We start from the raw sequence: 19,183 nt of genomic DNA, 5'->3' as shown, positions 1-19,183 counted from the left end.
GGACAAGTTGACGGACGAGGTCAGACAGGAGTCTCCATGGACTATGATGTTTGTGGATGATATTGTGATTTGTGGCGAGAGTAGGGAGAAGGTTGTGAAGAGCCTGGGGAGGTGGAGGTACATGCTGTAGAGAAGAGGAATGAAAGTCAGTAGGAGTAAGACAGAGTACATGTGTGTGAATGAGAGGGAGGACAGTGGAGTGGTTTGGTTGCAGGGAGAAGAGGTGGAGAAGGTGGAGAAGTTCAGGTACCTGGGGTCAACAAGTACCTAAACACATTTTATTATCACATTTATTATCAGTGTATAACTTTCAATTGGCTTCAGCTACAAAAACTATATCCCCAAGGGATATCATCTCCTGTTCATTACACTTGTGGTTCTTCCTCAAATGATTGTCACAAAGTTGGGAACACTATATGTATATACTGTATATAACTGTATAGGATGTCTTCACATGCTGCAGAATTACAATATTCCTTTGCTGGAACATAAACCTATTCCAGCATGGCAGTGTCTCTGTGCACAAAGCGAGTTCAATGAAGACATGGTTTGCAAAGGTTGGAGCGCTTTATAAAGCCCAAAACTCAACCCAACTGAACACCTTTGAGATGAACTGAAACAGCAATTACACCCCAGACCTCACCCAACATCAGTACCTGACTTCACGAATGCTCTTGTGTATGAATGAGCAGAATTCCCCACAGCCTTGCTCTTTTGTGAAAAACCCTCTCAAAAGGTGGATGTTATTCTAACAGCTAAAGGGGACGAAGCACCTGATTATATGCTGGCATATTTTGAACAGTTGCTTTGTTTTGATGGAAGGGAAACATTTTACGCCTTTGAAATATACTGCTGCACTTGTGCCTTATAAATGTCTTTTCCTCCACTGGGGATAAACTACACCATTTCTCAACAAAGCAGTGTTCTACATAGTTATTTTCTCAGCATTTAGCCATGTTTGATTGACATGATTTACATTTACATACATTTATTGCAGTCCACCTTTAACCCATGATTGTAAGTCAGTCATCTTGATTTATAATTCTTCTAGGCATATTTATACTTTTCACATAGAGCCAAAGCTACATCGCTTCTTGGTGAGATGTTAGAGAATCCCATACATTATCATTTATTATTTATATATATATGTATATATATATATATATATATATATATATATATATATATATATATATATATATATATATATATATATAGTGTATATATTGTTTATGTGTGTAAATGGAACATCTCTGGACGCTTATGATATCAACATTTCGTATGATGATGATAACGATGATAAACTGTAAAAGATTGCTTCATTGTCAACACCTTCACAATTACAACTTTGATAGGAAATTCTTAAACAAATATCACGAAGTAGGTTGCCACCTGCTTTACCCACCAAAGTAGTAGCTTTTCTTGATGACTTGAAAAATATGCCACTACACACAGTGTTGTATTTAAAAAACACAATTTGCATCCCATGTAGGAATGAATTTGAGTCTTATTCTTTGTAGTATGTGGAATAATCCCTAAATAAACAGCAGAAGTGCTGTTTTTGATATACAAGTGGAAGAAAATGGTGATGGTCTGTATAATTTATGTTAAAGAGGATAATGTTGGGTTAAGAATGTAATAATAATATACAGATATATAGTTTGTACGATTGTTAGCAGTTAGTAGGAACAGTACGCCGCCTATTTTATTACAACCCATTTAGCTTATTAATTGAAAACCTCCCAGGTAACAAGCTGAGTTGTTGAATGCCTCCTGAAGTAATAATAGTTTCTTTTATGGGCAGCCACTGTATGCGAATGATCTCAAGCTGGCAGACAAGCCTGGCAGGGTGCTGCATATACTCTCATTGTGTGCTTTATGGTTTATTCATATTTCTCACTCGGTGCCTGGTGGGAGGATAAGCTGTGAATCTGATTAAAGTTTGGCTCTTTACAGTCGTCTTCATTAAGCCGAGAAGCCCTATAGTGTAAAAATTTGATGAAACTGTCACAATGTAGTTCAACTAGAGTAACAAGGTTCCATGTGCAAATTCTGCTTAAATGAGTCTTGACTTGTAATGAAGAAGACTTTGACTTTTTTCTCCAGTGTAGTTAAAGAACAATAAATTTGTTTCTGTGCTTAAAGTTAAGACAACTTCAACAGACATCAGTTTGAAAACGGCCTACTTATGCCGTTTTAATCATAAGCATGCCTTCAGATGTCCTTGAACAGATCAAGCATGTGGAGATTGAGACAGTGCTATACATCCATCATTTCTGTGGAGTGGAATAAGCTGTATTGTGATTAATTACAGTGAATGATGCTCACTCATGCACCATACACACACTCACAAAAGCCCACCCACATATAAACACACACACATGTTCTCACTAGTGCAGAGCTTCATAAAGTGGATGATAAGTGTTTCTTGCGCTGAGCTGAAATGACTGAGGAGGAGTGAATCGCAGACTCAGCTTGTTTAGCCTGAGAAAAGGTCAATGGAAACGATCTGATATATTATTAGAATGAAATATTACAGCGTAGGTATCAACATCATTATCCAGACTAGAAAATTGATTTTTTCCCGCTCACACAATCCTGCTATATTGCTATAATCTAAATGAGCCTATCACGCCTTGTTAACTCATCCTATGGTGTTATTTGGGATGTAAACACAGATGGAGAGCTTATACAGCCACTGTTTGTCAAATAATAATTGGGCCGGGTAATTCAGGATCACATGGTGCTTTGTATGTTTCACTTTGTAACTATGACGTATGACTTATGCTGTTGAGGTTGATGCTTGTTGCTGATTTATTATACTTATGTATTACACTTAAAATTATTCATGATTCAGCTGAGTATTATTACTACTTTCAATTATTTTTCGGACCCATGCAATATAACTATAATAGTGCAGTGAAGTGACTGAGCTTTTAAAGTTACCCAGTAACCACCCATGCATGCCATGATTATACTGTATACCTACCTACGAACTGAGCTAAATATGTTAGTTGTCTCCTTAAAGATGTCCAGCAGGGGGCAACAGAGAACCAACAAACTCTGCTACATCCCTTCAGGTTAACTGCAATCACCATATATGAGACTGGGTTGAGTGTGTGTGTGTCCCCTTTCCATGACCTCCTCTTTATCTCTCTGCAAAGCCTATCTATTTCTCTCTTTCTGTAATTTTGATGTAGTGTGTAAGTCTTAGTGGCTGGTAGTGCCAACACCTCTGCACGCTCTAACAAGGGCAAAAGTTTTTCAAGACATTAAAGTTCACGTCTCTTTTGTCCTACTGAGTGGCACCCAGACATAGTAATACTGCAAGTGTTTGGACATTTCACAAGAAACCAATGCTCCATATCTTGTTTACCTCAATCTATGTGCAAAAACTGCACACTTATAAAGCATTTTATATACACCGATCAGGCATAACATTACAACATTATAACATTATGAATGAATAACACTGTTTATCTCTTCATTATGGCACCTGTTAGTGGGTGGAATCTATTAGGCAGCATGTGAACATTTTGACTTCGATTTTGATGTGTTAGAAGCAGGAAAAATAAGCAAGTGTAAGGATTTGAGTTTGACAAGTGCTAAATTGTGATGTCTGGACGACTGGGTCAGAGCATCTCCAACTCTTGTGGGATGTTTCTGGTGTGCAGTGGTCAGTATCTATCGAAAGTGATCCAAGAAAGGAACAGTGGTGAATCAGCGACAGGGTCATGGCACGTCATGGCCAAGGCACATTTATGCACGTGGGGAGTGCAGGCTGGACCATGTGGTTTAATCCAACAGTCGAGCTTCTGTCGCTCAAATTGCTGAAGAAGTTAATGGAATGTTTTGGCAGAAAATATTAGGTAAAAATATTAAATATTATACAAAATATTAGGCAGGTGGCCATTGGTGTATATCCTATGTGAATACGGGCTTTGTAGCTCACAATGTAAAGCTGGACACCAGCCTAATACAGTAAAGACTTAATGGTTGCTTAACAGGTTTACCATCTAGTTAATTAAAAGATTCATTGGGCATAAGTACCAAAACCTAGTTTTTCATTTAAACACTTAGCACACCAGAAAGCTCTTTGGTTGTATTAATTTATTGATTATTAAAGTCGTGTTTAATTGACCTACTACATTTCTTACATTTGTAAAGATACCTTTGAAGATACCTTCTGCAATTTGCAATATTGTCATCTGGTGGTCATCATGATAGTTTTTTTTTTTTACTTTTTATAACGTACATTTTTTTTTTACATTTATTTCTATGAAAGAAACTCTTAAACTCTCAGGACTCCTTGGTGGATCCAGACTTACAGTCCTCATGTTTATAACTTCTGCCTATTCATTGTATTGTATATAATATTGAGAAATCTCCTCTGATACTTTAGAATACTTTTGGCAGCGGGAAGGAAAGATGCATCAGCATATGTTTCTCATGTAAATTGCTCTCTAGTGTAAACCTCAATCTAACTACAAACCTATTTCTCTCTTCTCATTCCTATTCAATTTCTACTGCTACATGCAATTTTAGTATAACTGGCTTTTTATCTTTCTAACTAAATGACGACCTTGAAAGGAAAAGATTATGTCTACATATAAGTCATTGTATTCTATGCTGATTGGGGTTTCACAAAATGCCAAAGAGAGATTCCTGTCATCCTTTTTGACCTGTCTATATCCTCACTTCCCCATTTGTGTACTTGGTGTACCTTGTATCTATAGGCTTGACATTACTGCATAGCATAGAGAGGTTCAGGTTTATATTTCACAGTCCTATTACTGGAGTCCTACAGGGGATAGTCCTCAATCCACTCTTGTTCTTTCTTTATACTAAATTACAGGGCTTAGGGGTCAGGTCTCTTGTCACTGCTACACCAAAGACATGCAACTTCTGTTTTCCCCTATCCACTTCTCAAATTGTCCCAAAGTTATTGAACTGCTTTCTGACATCTCTTCCTGGGTGAAAGCCCATAAAACCTGAGAACAATGTCGCAATATATTTAGTGATGAAGATCTTCTTTTTGCTGGCCCTTTCAATGAATACAGACACCAATGCTGTCCACCTTAGCACATACAGTGGGTACGGAAAGTATTCAGACCCCCTTAAATTTTTCACTATTTTTTATTTTGCAGCCATTTGCTAAAATCATTTAAGTTCATTTCTTTTTCTCATTAATGTACACATAGCACCCTATATTGACAGAAAAACACAGAATTGTTGACACTGTTGCAGATTTATTAAAAAAGAAAAACTAAAATATCACATGGTCCTAAGTATTCAGACCCTTTGCTCAGTATTTAGTAGAAGCCCCCTTTTGATCTAATACAGCCATGAGTCTTTTTGGGAAAGATGCAACAAGTCTTTCACACCTGGATTCAGGGATCCTCTGCCGATCCTCCTTGCAGATTCTCTCCAGTTCTGTCAGGTTGGACGGTAAACGTTGGTGGACAGCTATTTTTAGGTCTCTCCAGAGATGCTCAATTGGGTTTAAGTCATTGCTCTGGCTGGGCCATTCAAGAACAGTCACAGAGTTGTTGTGAAGCCACTCCATCGTTATTTTAGCTGTGTGCTTGGGGTCATTGTCTTGTTGGAAGGTAAACCTTCAGCCCAGTCTGAGGTCCAAAGCACTCTGGAGAAGGTTTTCGTCCAGGATATCCCTGTGCTTGGCTGCATTCATCTTTCCCTTCATTGCAACCAGTCGTCCTGTCCCTGCAGCTGAAAAACACCCCCACAGCATGATGCTGCCACCACCATGCTTCATTGTTGAGACTGTCCTGGACAGGTGATGAGCAGTGCCTGGTTTTCTCCACACATACCGCTTAGAATTAAGGCCAAAAAGATCTATCTTGGTCTCATCAGACCAGAGAATCTTATTTCTCACCATCTTGGAGAACTCCATGCGGGTTTCCATGTGTCCTGCACTGAGGAGAGGCTTCCGTCGGGCCACTCTGCTATAAAGCCCCACTGGTGAAGGGCTGCAGTGATGGTTGACTTTCTACAACTTTCTTCCATCTCCCGACTGCATCTCTGGAGCTCAGCCACAGTGATCTTTGGGTTCTTCTTTACCTCTCTCACCAAGGCTCTTCTCCCCCGATAGCTCAGTTTGGCCGGTCGGCCAGCTCTAGGAATGGTTCTGGTCGTCCCAAACGTCTTCCATTTGAGGATTATGGAGGCCACTGTGCTCTTAGGAACCTTAAGTGCAGCAAAACATTTTTTGGAACCTTGGCCAGATCTGTGCCTTGCCACAATTCTGTCTCTGAGCTCTTCAGGCAGTTCCTTTTACCTTAATGATTCTCATTTGATCTGACATGCATTGTGATTTGTAAGGTCTTATATAAACAGGTGTGTGGCTTTCCTAGTCAAGTCCAATCAGTATAATCAAAAATTTCTGGACTCAAATGAAGGTGTAGAACCATTTTAAGGATGATCAGAAGAAATGGAGAGCACCTGAGTTAAATATATGAGTGTCACAGCAAAGGGTCTGAATACTTAGGACCATGTGATATTTCAGTTTTTCTTTTTTAATAAATCTGCAAAAAGGTCAACAATTCTGTGTTTTTCTGTCAGTATGGGGAGCTGTGTGTACATTCATGAGGAAAAGAAATGAACTTAAATAATTTTAGCAAATGGCTGCAATATAACAAAAAGTGAAAAATTTAAGGGGGTCTGAATACTTTCCGTACCCACTGTACATCCATATAGCTATATACTGTATATGGTGTGATTTTATATTCTGGTCTCCCAACCTCAGAACATCGGAAAAGCTTGACCATTTGATATGATTTGTGGTGAGAGTAGGGAGCAGGTTGAGAAGAGTCTGAAGAGGTGGAGGTACGTGCCGGAGAGAAGGGGAATGAAAGTCAGTAGGAGTAAGACAGAGTACATGTGTGTGAATGAGAGGGAGAGCAGTGAAGTGGTGCGGTTGCAGGAAGAAGAGGTGGAGAAGGTGGAGGAGTTTAGGTACCTGGAGTCAACAGTGCAAAGTAATGGAGAGTGTGTTAGAGAAGTGAAGAAAAGAGTGCAGGCAGGTTGGAGTGGGTGGAGAAGAGTGACAGGAGTGATTTGTGATAGAAGAGTATCTGCGAGAGTGAAAGGGAAACTTTATAGGACTGTGGTGAGACCTGCGATGTGGTATGGTTTAGAGACAGTGGCATTAAGTAAAAGACAGGATGTGGAGCTGGAGATAGCAGAGCTGAAGATGTTGAGATTTTCATGGGAGTGATGAGGACCGTGCATGTAACACAAAGTAAGAGAGGCCGGATTGAGATGATTTGGGCATGTGCAGAAGAGAGACATGGGGTATATCAGTAGGAGAATGCTGAGAATGGAGCCACTGGAAGGAGAAAAATTGGAAGGTCAAAGAGGAGGTTCATGGATGTGGTAAGGGAAGACAAGATGTAGAGGACAGAGTAGTAGACGGATGGTCCAAAAAAGCGAAAAGTGCTTGCTGTGTCCTATTCTAAGGTCTAAACAACCTTGTAATGCAACTTGTTAATACTGTGGTGTCCTCAATACTCACTGCAAATGTCAATTCAATCTGAATTGACTTTTTCTCCACTAGAACATGAACAGTTAAATCTCAGCACTGGCTTCAGATACTCACAAAGATCACATTTTATTTTTTTCCAGAGCCATGAACCTTGTACCAAGTCAAAAGATTCAGCTTACTTTACAAAGGAACTAAATTTGCCAAAAAAATTCACATTTGTAACTCTGGTTTCAGCTTCACACCATTTTTCTCATAAAGCTACACATACTTTCCACCCCTCACTTTGCCCTTGTCTTTCACTTGACAGCCTTTCTCATCAATACTTGTCGGCTGGCTGTCAAAAAGAACGATATTCCCAAGAATGATACTTTGTTTTTTCCTCATCCTTCCTTCAAGCTTGTTTGGATTTCCTCTGTGTGATCTGCACTGTTAAATAAGACGAATGCCATTAGAAATTCATGGCTGCTCTGTGCCATCAATAAATGATTAGTTTGCGGTGTTTGCTTGTGATTGATTGGCTGAGCACGAGACGTATTGGAACCAGACTCGGTGTGTGCTAAGAAAAACACAAGCTGGCAACGAACGTCATTAATTTACATTAAACTGTGATGCTTGCTATATGTCACTGCTTTCTCATGCAGTATTGTAGCGATCCTACTCCAGTTAGAGGCAATTTCCGACTGTCCATTATCCCCTAATGCTGTTATATGCAGGTTGGGTTACTTTTGAGTGTCTGATACATTTAGTTTGATTGCTTGTGAGTAAGGTCTATAGGACATGTATACAGTTTAGCTTTTTCCAGGAAACCCATGTGCTATAGATGTAGTGACTGTAGATGGTGTTTAGAAATAATGTGCTCTGCAGATCTGATGTAATGTGTAGATTGAATATGGAAAAGGAGGGATCGTGACCTAAGACCAGAGCTTGTATTGATATCTGAATTAGCAGAAATGTTGAGAACATGGGTAAGGCACTTAGCAGTGAGAGTCTCCAGCACCATTTTTTTTCTAGGGTCATACGGGTCATATGGACATCTGTGCACTTATGGGCTTAACACCACATCCTGCTTTCTTATATAATTTTCCCTATGTGCCACATGTATTGAAGGGTCGGGGCATTTTGTTTATTGTCATTTTCTTAAAGTGTATTTAACAGTTAGAAAATATTTAGATTTTTAACATAATACACACATGCTTGTTCACATACTAAAAAAATCAAAATGTCATTGTTAAATTACCTAGAACATCTAGAACTTCTATAATAGTAAAATCCTTTGAGGAAACACTCAATGAAAGGCCCTATATAACTGTATGTTCCCTCTAAGGATCCCCCTGAAGAGCAATTTTTTTCTAAGAATGGGGTCTCGTGACAGTATATTGTAGCTTAATATTTGTAACTTTTATGTTGTATGTACTATGGCATTGTTAGATTGACAATATGAACAAAATTTTGTGGACACCTGACCATAAGATTTGTATGTGCTCTTTAAACATCTCATTCCAAATGATTATTTTTTATTTATTCATTAATTTAGCGACAATGGTGGGAGGCCTGGGGTGCAGTCAGCATTTTGAGTTCAACCCAAAGGTGTTCAATGGGGTTGGGTTTAAAGTGGAAAAGCCTCTCTTTTCCATACCCCCTGTCCTCTACATTTGCCTCTTTCAACCCAACTACCTGCATGTCTTCCCTCACCACATCCATAAACCAACTCCTTGGCCTTTCTCTTTTCCTCATTCCTGGTGGCTTTATCCTCAGCATTCTCCTACTGATATACCCAATGTCCCTTCTCTGCACATGCCCAAACCATCTCAATCCCACCTCCCTTGCCTTGTCTCCAAAACGTCCTACATGCGCTGTCCCTCTAAAAAACTCATTTCTAATCACTGTCCACCCTCATCATGCCCAAAGAAAACCTTAACATCTTCCTCCATCTACACCTCCTGTCTTTTCCTCAATGCCACTGTCTCTAAACCATTCAACATCGCAGGTCTCACCACAGTCCTATAAACTTTCCCTTTCATTCTCGCAGATACCCTTCTATCACAAATCACTCCGGCCACTCTTCTCCACCCACTCCACCCTGCCTGCACTCTTTTCTTCACTTCTCTAACACACTCTCCATTACTTTGCACTGTTAAATCCAGGTACTTGAACTCTTCTACCTTCACCACCTCTTCTCCCTGCAACCGCACCACTCCACTGCCCTCCCTCTTATTCACACACATGTACTCTGTCTTACTCCTAATGACTTTTATTCCCCTTCTCTCCAGCACATACCTCCAGCTCTCCAGGCTCTTCTAAATTTGCTTCTTACTCTCACCACAAATCACAATATCATCTGCAAACATCATAGTCCACGGAAAGTCCTGTCTGACCTCGTCCGTCAACCTGTCCATCACCACTGCAAACAGGAAAGGGTTCAGAGCCGATCCTTGATGCAGTCCAACCTTCACCTTGAACGAGTTGGTCGTTTCTACTGCACACTTCACTGCTGTCACACTGTCCTTATACGTGTCCTGCACCACCCTTACATACTTCTCTGACACACCTGACTTCCTCATACAATACAACAAATCCTCTCTCGGCACCCGGTCTTATGCTTTCTCTAAATCCACGAACACACAATGCAACTCCTTCTGACCTTGTCTATATTTCTCCATCAACATTCTCAAAGCAAATAAGGCATCTGTGGTGCTCTTCCTTGACAAGAAACCATACTGTTGCTCACAGATGGTCACCTCTTTTCTCAGCCTGGCTTCCACTACTCTTTCCCATAACTTCATGGTGTGATTGATTAACTTTATTCCCCTGTAGTTACTGCAGGTCTGCACATATTCTTAAAGATTGGTACCAGAACATTCCTTCTACATTCCTCAGGCATCTTCTCACCTTCCAAAATCTTGTTGAACAACCTGGGTAAAAACTCCACTGCCATCTCTCCTAAACATCTCCATGCTTCTACCGGTATGTCATGTGGTCCAACCGACTTTCCAAGCTTCATCCTCTTAATAGCTGCTCTCACTTCCTCCTTACTAATCCTATCCACTTCCTGCTTCACCAGTCATCAGCGGCTCAAAATACTCCCTCCATTTTCTCAACACTCTTTTCACTGGTCAACACATTTCCATCTGCATCCTTTATTGCTCTAACTTGCAGCACATCCTTCTCAGCTCGGTCACCCTGCCTGGCCAATCGGTATAAATCCTTTTCTCCTTCTTTGACATACAGATCTTCATATGCCTTTTCCTTGGCTTTCGCCACATACCTCTTCATCTGCTGCCGCATCTCCTTGTACTCCTGCCTACTTTTCTCATCACTCTGTTGATCCCAAATTTGTTTTGCCAACTTTTTTTCCTTATGCTCTCCTGCACTTCCTCATTCCACCAACATGTCTCATTGTCTTCCTTTCTATTTTCAGATGTCACACAGAGTACCTTTCTAGCTGTCTCCCTAATCACTTCTGCAGTAGTTGCCCAATCATCCAGCATCTCTTCACCACCACCAAGCCCCTGTCTGACCTTTTCCCTGAAACTTACACTACAGTCTTCCTCCTTCAGTTTCCACCATCTTATTCTTCTTTCAATGCTCAATCTCCTCCTCTTCTTCTTCACCTCCAAAACCATTGTACAGACCAACATCCGATGCTGTCTAGCTACACTGTCCCCTGCCAACACCTTACAGTCTCTAATCTCCTTTAGGTTACATCTCCTACATAGAACATATTCCACCTGTGTGCACCTTCCTCCACTCTTATACGTCACTCTATGCTCCTCCTTCTTCTTAAAATAAGTATTTACCACTGCCATTCTCATCCTTTTAGCAAAATCTACCTCCATTTGCCCTTCCACATTCCTCTAGTTAACTTCTGTTTCCTTCACCTATATGCCCATTAAAGTCTGCCCCATTCACCAATCATTCATTCCTAGGTACACTCTCCACCACTTCATCTAACTCACTCCAGAATTTTTCCTTCTCCTCTATCTCACAACCCACTTGTGGAGCATAGGCACTGATGACATTTATCATGATGATATAATTTAGAATGCCACGCCGCTGTAGGTCTCCGGGGAAGGTCCCATCTAATGTGGCTTTCTATGTTTTTCTATATTAACCACCAGGGGGATATGCGCTCTCGCCTCCTTTACAAGCTGGCATGCCAGATCCTTCTGTGGGCCCAAGGAAAGCTGCTCTCCTTGTATCCCAGGATAATCCAGGAAGCAGACACCCTTTCGATGCAAGGGCTGAGGCCCGGCGAATGGCTCCACCACAAGAAGCAAATCTGGGGAAAGATTTTACAGAGCTCAGTTGGCCCTGTTTGGTTTCAAGATAAGTTGCACTGCCCCCTCTGGTTTTCCCTAACACCCCATGCCCTTCTAGAGATGGATGCCATGGCAGAGGCCACGCCTGTATGCTTTTCTTCTTGTCGCGCTGCTCCTGGGAGTTCTGGAGAGAGTTTGCTGGGACAGAGTACGTCTCCTCCTGGTGGCCCCATGGTGACCAGGCAGACCATGATAGCCCTGATAGCCTTTCCAAGGTGGCAGGGACCATCCTCTAATCCAGAGCTCCCTCCACGAGGAGGTTGTACACTGTTAGATGGTGCCTGTTTACAGCATAGTGCGATTGACATCAATTGAATCCAGCTTACTGCCTGGTTGGTTCAGTACTGGAATTCCTTCGGGAACAATTCATTAAAATGTTGGCTCCTTCCACCCTAAAAGTCAACGCATCCACCATTTCAGCGTATCATGCCCCCCTGGCGGCGCAGACACTAAGTAGAAACCCACTGGTGACACATTATCTTTACGGTACCCAGAGGCTGAGGCCTCCAGCATGACCTAAAGTGCTTGCATGGCACTTGGCTGTGGAACCCTATCTGAGCCTCCCTTTGAACCATTAGCCGAGGTATCTTGGAGGTTCCTCACAGTCAAGACTGTGTTACTCCTGGCCATTTCCTTTTCCTTTCTTCTCTTCTGCCTTCCTGTACCCTATAACAGGGTATGCTCCCCAGGTACCCGCTTTCGTCCCATGACCTATTATGCTCTAGGCATTCTTTCTTCCTACTTTCCTGGCCCCAGACCAGGAAAAGCAAAAGCAACTGTCTGTTATCTAGAAACTGGTCTGTGGAGAAAGTCGGAGCAACTGTAGGTGGATTGTGGATGCTATTTCATCCTCCTATGGGTCAAAACACACTCTGACAGTCTCTAAGGCTTGGTCCTCTGGAGTTTCTCTCCATGACATTTGCAAAGCTGTGGGTTGGTCCACCCTGCTGACCTTTGTCAGTTTTTTTTAACATCGACCTCAGTGCCACTCCTGGCCCTTCTGTCCTAGCTGTGCTCTTCCACACTAGGCAGGGACTGGTCAGTCTGGCGGTATTCAACACTCGTTTCCAAAGCGTTGTTGATGCAGCTCTAGTTCCTGAAAGTAAATGTCTTCAGGTTACGTATATAACCATGGTTCCCTGAGGAAACGGAATGCTGAATCTTAAGGCCACACTGCCAGCATCCCTGCAGCGCTTCCTTCTCTTTCAGAAGCTAGGGCCGGCTTCACTCCATTTGCTTTTATAGGTTCCTCTTTTTTTCGCTTTTTTTTACCCCGCCGTTGACTCCGCACTTTCTGTTGGACCGATTACACACGTGATTCAGAGTATGGACAATGTGGAAGCGTTCCCAAAGCATTGTTGACACAGCATCTCATTCCCTCATTTCGGTAACCTGAAGATGTTTTGTGTGTTTTCCTAAGGTATTATGAATCACAGACTTTAGGTTCTGACCTAACTCTGTGTTCTATTGCACACATAAGGAAGATTTGCCAAAGTGCAGATTCATATCTTCAAACCTTCAAACTTGCAGTCATCTCTCATCACAAGCTAATTATGTACACAATCAAAGACTACATTACAGGCTAGCAGTCTAGTCCTCAGGGAGAAGCTAGCAAGAATTCTGCATTGAAGTGAGAATATTTGTACTTGACTGAACCTTAAATAGAATCATAAATTAATTCAAGAATGGTCCAAACCTTATCAGGGATGTCTCTCACCGTTTGCCTGTCTTCCATTGTCATTATGTCAAGTCTGCTGACTTGACATCAATCATTCATCTCATCATAAGCACATTAGACCGGAGATTGTCCAGGTCATATGATGAATTTTTATAATACCTCCTATGCCGCTCCGGTATACTACAATTCATAAGGACCATGCAAACTCAGTAGTGGTGCTGATGGATGTCTGGCTATTTAAGTTACTTTGAATGTTAACAAGGCAATTTCTCGGCGAGTCTAAATCTCTGAAGGTGTGTGATCATGTCAGTGCAGTTCAATTTATGCTCCCATAAACTCTCGGCCTCATTCACATTGCGTTTTCTGAGTGACATGCTGCTGTTGCTGATCTGGAGATTCCTATTAAACCCATTCAGCCATTCACATATACCATCACCCATCAACATCAGTGTCAATCCTGTTTCTCAGTGACTACAGCCGGCGGCAATATAGAACAGATCACACACCTTCTCACGTTTTTTTCACATCACCTCACAAAGGCTGTGTTGTTGCCATAGATGCATTGAAAAGCATTGTTTCTGTATTATACAATAGTAGACAGCAAAGCAACAGCAATTCAGGGCATGTGAAGCAGAAAGATTAGTAAAAGTCAGCCTACTGGGACTTGAATGTCACTCACTAACACTAAATGGATGTAAAGCTGTAATGACAGGCTCATAGATTCCTTGCTTTGGTGAAGAAAGGTGTAATAGTGTGTGTGAGAGAGCAGCGTGGCCCATAAGAGGATCACTCACTGACTAACCCAGTAAACGGAGTGGCAGCCGGCAGCAGTAATGGTGATTAATGGCCTTGCCTCTGAGGGCAGCATGTTCAGAGCCAGGCAATGCAGAAAGGAGACTGCAGAGTTAGCGTAAGAGCGCCAACTTACGGTGGACTTGGCCATCCATCAGGTTCTTCTCAAACATGCACCACATAGACAAGCAAGCTGTGTAAACAGGGCTCTGAAGTCAAGCTTCAAAATCTTTTGAGTTTAAGAGATATTGTAGAAATGCTGGCAGTGTTGGTGGTTGTATGGGTTGTGCTCCTAGTTTGGGGTTAAAGTGCCAGAGGAGGAGCAGTGCACTTCTGGTACTTAAATACAACAAATTTCTCTGCAGTCAGTTTCTCTCAGTACAGATTATTCAAACAATGTCAACCAGAAGTTACTCAAAAGGAGTTATTATTTCCATGTTGAGATGCTTGTTGTTATTCTGTCCTTTTAGATTATTGAAATGACAAACATACAACCTTCCTGAGGTTGGCCTGGTATTCCTCTGTAGCTGTAAAATGTTATGATATTTAGTAATAATATATAAATCAGGAAATGATCTGAGCTCATCACATCAAGAAAAGAAAAAAAAAACATGAATAATATAGACATAGGATCATTTAGAAAAGGATAATATACATTAGAATTATTCCAGGATTCAAATAAGATTCACATGAGCATGTGGTTTATTAAATTTATCGAGAATTTACCATATATATATATATATTGTTGATTAGTTAAATGGGCCAGCAGATAAATAAGGTAGAACATTCCTAAAAGATTAGCATCAAAATTAATTGGAGGTTGGAGGAAACCAGAGCTCAAGGAAGAAGTGTACATGGACATGGGGATAACCTGTAATGCTCTACACAGGCAATAACCTGAGCTCAGGATTGAGCCAGGTAACCCTGAAGCAAAGTATGTTACTTTGGTCATACCTTTCTGAATTTATTGAAGTAGGGATGAACACATTTTGCAGTTTTGTGTTTCTCTATGCCTTAGAAAGATTAAAGCTCATGACCACCCCATCCCTGACCTGAGTTTACATTTATGTGAGGCAGATCTATATGCAAGGTTAGCGGTTCACCTCCTTTTCTGTTTACAGCCACCACTTACTCATATTTAATGATACTGTCGCACTACCAGTCAGTCCGACATGCATTTCCTCTCCATTAATAAAGCCCATTCTGTCAATACCACATGGGGGTTTGCCTGATCAGTCGCTCATGCCGTCCCTCTTCAACAGGAATTAGTAATGAAAAAAAATAAAATCTCCATTTATCGACCTCCATTGATCTGCCTCGGTCTTTTCCACCACAATCACCCCTTCACCCATCCAACACTGTTTTCTGGCACAGATCAGAGTGCCACTCTCACTCTCTCTCGCTTTACACTCAAGGTCAACTTTAATCATGCTCAGGCCCTGTCGAGGGCTGCAGCCGCCGCTATTCCTCTGGGTGATGGCGTGACGGCTTACAGAATTACCCTGCTGTTCATCAAAGAGCCAGTCACTCATTACTCACCGTGCTCCTCCCGGAGTCATTAGAAGCCGCAGAGCCAGCACACTCTTAACGGTGCAGTGCCAGCACCCTCACACCCACCTCAGTTAATGGAGATGAATTTGTGTAGGTTGAAAAAGTGCCAGCATAATATATTTAGCACATGATATTCATGTCACCAACATAATTTATACTTTTATATTTTCTCCCTTATGTGCTTAAACCTGCTCTTCATTGTCATGACTGGTTCTGCACAAGTGTAATTGGCTTTTATTTAATGAAGTCAATACATACAGTATGACTGTAAAGACACATATTATGTTTTGCTCGGTCATGAAAGGAACATTACTGAATCACACTAAATGCTTAAGCACTAGCACTTTTAACAACAGACACTGTAAACACACAGCCTTGCCATAGTTAATGGACAGCCATTGTGAAATGTAATGCTTTGTATCAGTCATGCTTTCCCTTGGACATTGCAATGATCATGCTCCTTGAAATCATGTATCAAGTATTGGCATAAAAGTTGCATTACATGTTGTAGTTGCTTATTCTATGTATTCTTGGGTGAACTAGAAATTCTTTCTGAAGCTCCTGAGGCAGGTTTTACAGCTCAGAGCTCCTTTTGATGTTTCATATCGGCACATATCGCATGTCAAGTCCACAAACGGACAAGGAAAGAAACTTCAAAGAGAGAACCTTTAACCCACAGCTGCCAGTAGTCTGAGCTCTGTTTATGGCTTGAGTACTGAGCGACTTAACTATACTTGAAGCACACAAGTCTGATAGTATAGACATCTGATACAGTATGAAGACAGAATTGTTGTGCTTTCTGGAACACACTGACCCATTACCTAACACCTGCTATGGCTTGCTCACTTAGAAAGTACACACTGATCGATTTAAAGACAAAGTGTGTAATAGGTTTTTGCTGACTGTTATAATAAACATATACACATGCCTCACTATTTACCCAACTGAATAAACGCACTTTGTTAAAATGATGGAAGCTGATTTAAAAGAAACGTGGTAGAGTGGATTTAAACTTATTTCAGGGCCAGAATGTAAGCAAAAGTTGAAAACAATGACCATTCAAAACTGTATAACATAGCAACATTGTGAATCGCATATGTCCTAAGGCATGGGTATCCAATCTTTTCCACAAAGTGCCAGTGTGGGTGCAGGTTTTTTTATTACAACCAATCAAGAGCCACACCCGATAGTCATTAAAAATGTAAATCATTAGATTTAAACAGGTAGAATTTGGAGTGAATTTGCTTGGTTGGAATAAAAATCTGCACCCAAAGCGACCCTTTGTGGATTGGACACCCCTGTTCAAAGATATCTTTTAAACAAATTTTGGTTCAGTCACATATATAATTAATTCTCTCTTTTTCTTTTACATTTTTAATCGGGAAAGTTTTTTTAAAAAGTAGAAGAATTCTTGAGAGGAAAGGGATTGCTGTATCCTGAAGGAACTGTAACTTGTACATTTAAGGAGAGCTGAAGAACTGAAGAACCTGTCACGATTTTTGAGTTGACCTTTTTTCATTTTAAATCACAGTAAATTTGGGGATTTTTCATTTAATTTGATCAGCATTTGTCTATGTGTCTAATGTGCTTGGGTCTCTGTTGTGCATTTGCAATGATTTCTATAATTAATAGCCTGAGCTGCAGAAATGCTCACTGAAGGCAAATTTCTCATTTAGCCTTGCCCACTTTTCTCAGCAAAAGAGACATTACTGTCGACCAGCTTCTAACCTTGCTTCAATGAAAATGTCTGTGGTCATCCACCTTAAGCAAGTTCATTTATTTGCTCATAACAAACTGAATTTATGGCTGCCCTCCTGCCTGCTGGTTGCCACTGACAGCGCACACTGAGTTACTACGTTCCACCTGAACAAACTCTCGTCTCGTTTTTATAATATTGGGGCCTTTTGTGTGTGAGCCTTCAGGAGAAGGGCCTGCTCGAGCTCCAGTGCTCTCTCCTTCAAAAGCCATCAAGCCTGTGAGCACTGACCCGGCAATTTACTGTGACAGTGGCGGTCTGCTAATATCTTTCATAAAACACTCTGATTGACGACGGACGAAAAAAGTGTGTTCAGTCATCATGGCAAGTCATAAATTCACTCGCACACACAGGCACACAGCTTGAGTCCCATGTGTCATGGTTAAGATGCTCCACATGGCTCGTCTCTTGCATAGTATATCATTCACACAGCTTGGTGTGACTACCATATGATGGTGCCCTTACCTCTCATTGGGATTTTAATCATTGTGTAAATCACAGGCATGTATTGGAGAGGTGAGAATAGTAGTGAATACAAAATACAAAACCTGGTCTTGAAGTGGTCCCAGGCGCCACTACTGCTAAGAAATTATACACTTCCGTATGTTATGTGAAATATCAATATACTTATTGAAGATACTAAAATTCTTTGCATTCATTCACATATACAGTATATCTTCCATGTAACACACAAACAGTTACGTTTCTTATTGAACAAACTCGCAGAAGCCTTAGTTTGTGTGTTTTTATTTGTTTGAGCTATCCCAGCTGATCATCCCTTGTACTGAATGTGTAAATGCGTCCTTCACCATTGGCCGTGTTTATTAGGCATTGTAGCAGAGTTGTGGAGTAGTGCTTGCAGAGGTAGAGAAACACATCAGGCTTGTCCACCGATGCCACACTGTGCTTATTTTCCCCCAGGCTACCATCAAGGCCTTTGAGACATGCTGAGATTAACTTAATATATAATTCATCATCCTGTGCGCTTTCTGCAACAGACCGCTCCCTATCCCTAACTCGGTTTGGCGTTAAAACCCCTCCACGTGTTCTTCACCCCTCCTCAACTCATTTCCAGTGTAACACAATCTTCACTCCCTCCCAGAGCACGGCATCTCAGTAGGGCACATTTCAAACAACTCCCATAACTAAAGCATGTCCATTTTATCTTTTATTTATTTGTTTCCCTTATTTCCTCCATTCTTATTATATATAGAATAGAAAGAGATTGAATCCTTAGTGTTTGAACAAGACTGGCAAAGCAGGCAACAGAGATTTAATAAATAACTACACCCAATGCACTACACCCAAATAATCAAGTACATTTCAAACTATTCAATGCGCTTTTTTGTCTGTAGTAGGACTACTGGGAAGATTTTACACATTTTTTAACATATTTTTTAGTTTAGACATATAGGCTTCACATTGCCCTAAAATGGCCTTAAAATAGACGTGTATGATTTCCAATCAAATAATACAAATAGCTCGGCTAATCTGGGAAACACAGGTTCTAATAGAGAATAAATTGCGTTGCTGATTAAAAGTGAGCTGAATCAAATAATAACATATTGCTAGTTAAAGGGAGA

Source organism: Silurus aristotelis (assembly GCF_946808225.1).
Source record: "Silurus aristotelis genome assembly, chromosome: 15".
In the NCBI taxonomy this organism is placed as follows: Eukaryota; Metazoa; Chordata; class Actinopteri; order Siluriformes; family Siluridae; genus Silurus; species Silurus aristotelis.
The sequence above is the reverse complement of the archived record's forward strand: the minus strand, read 5'-3'. Positions refer to the sequence as shown.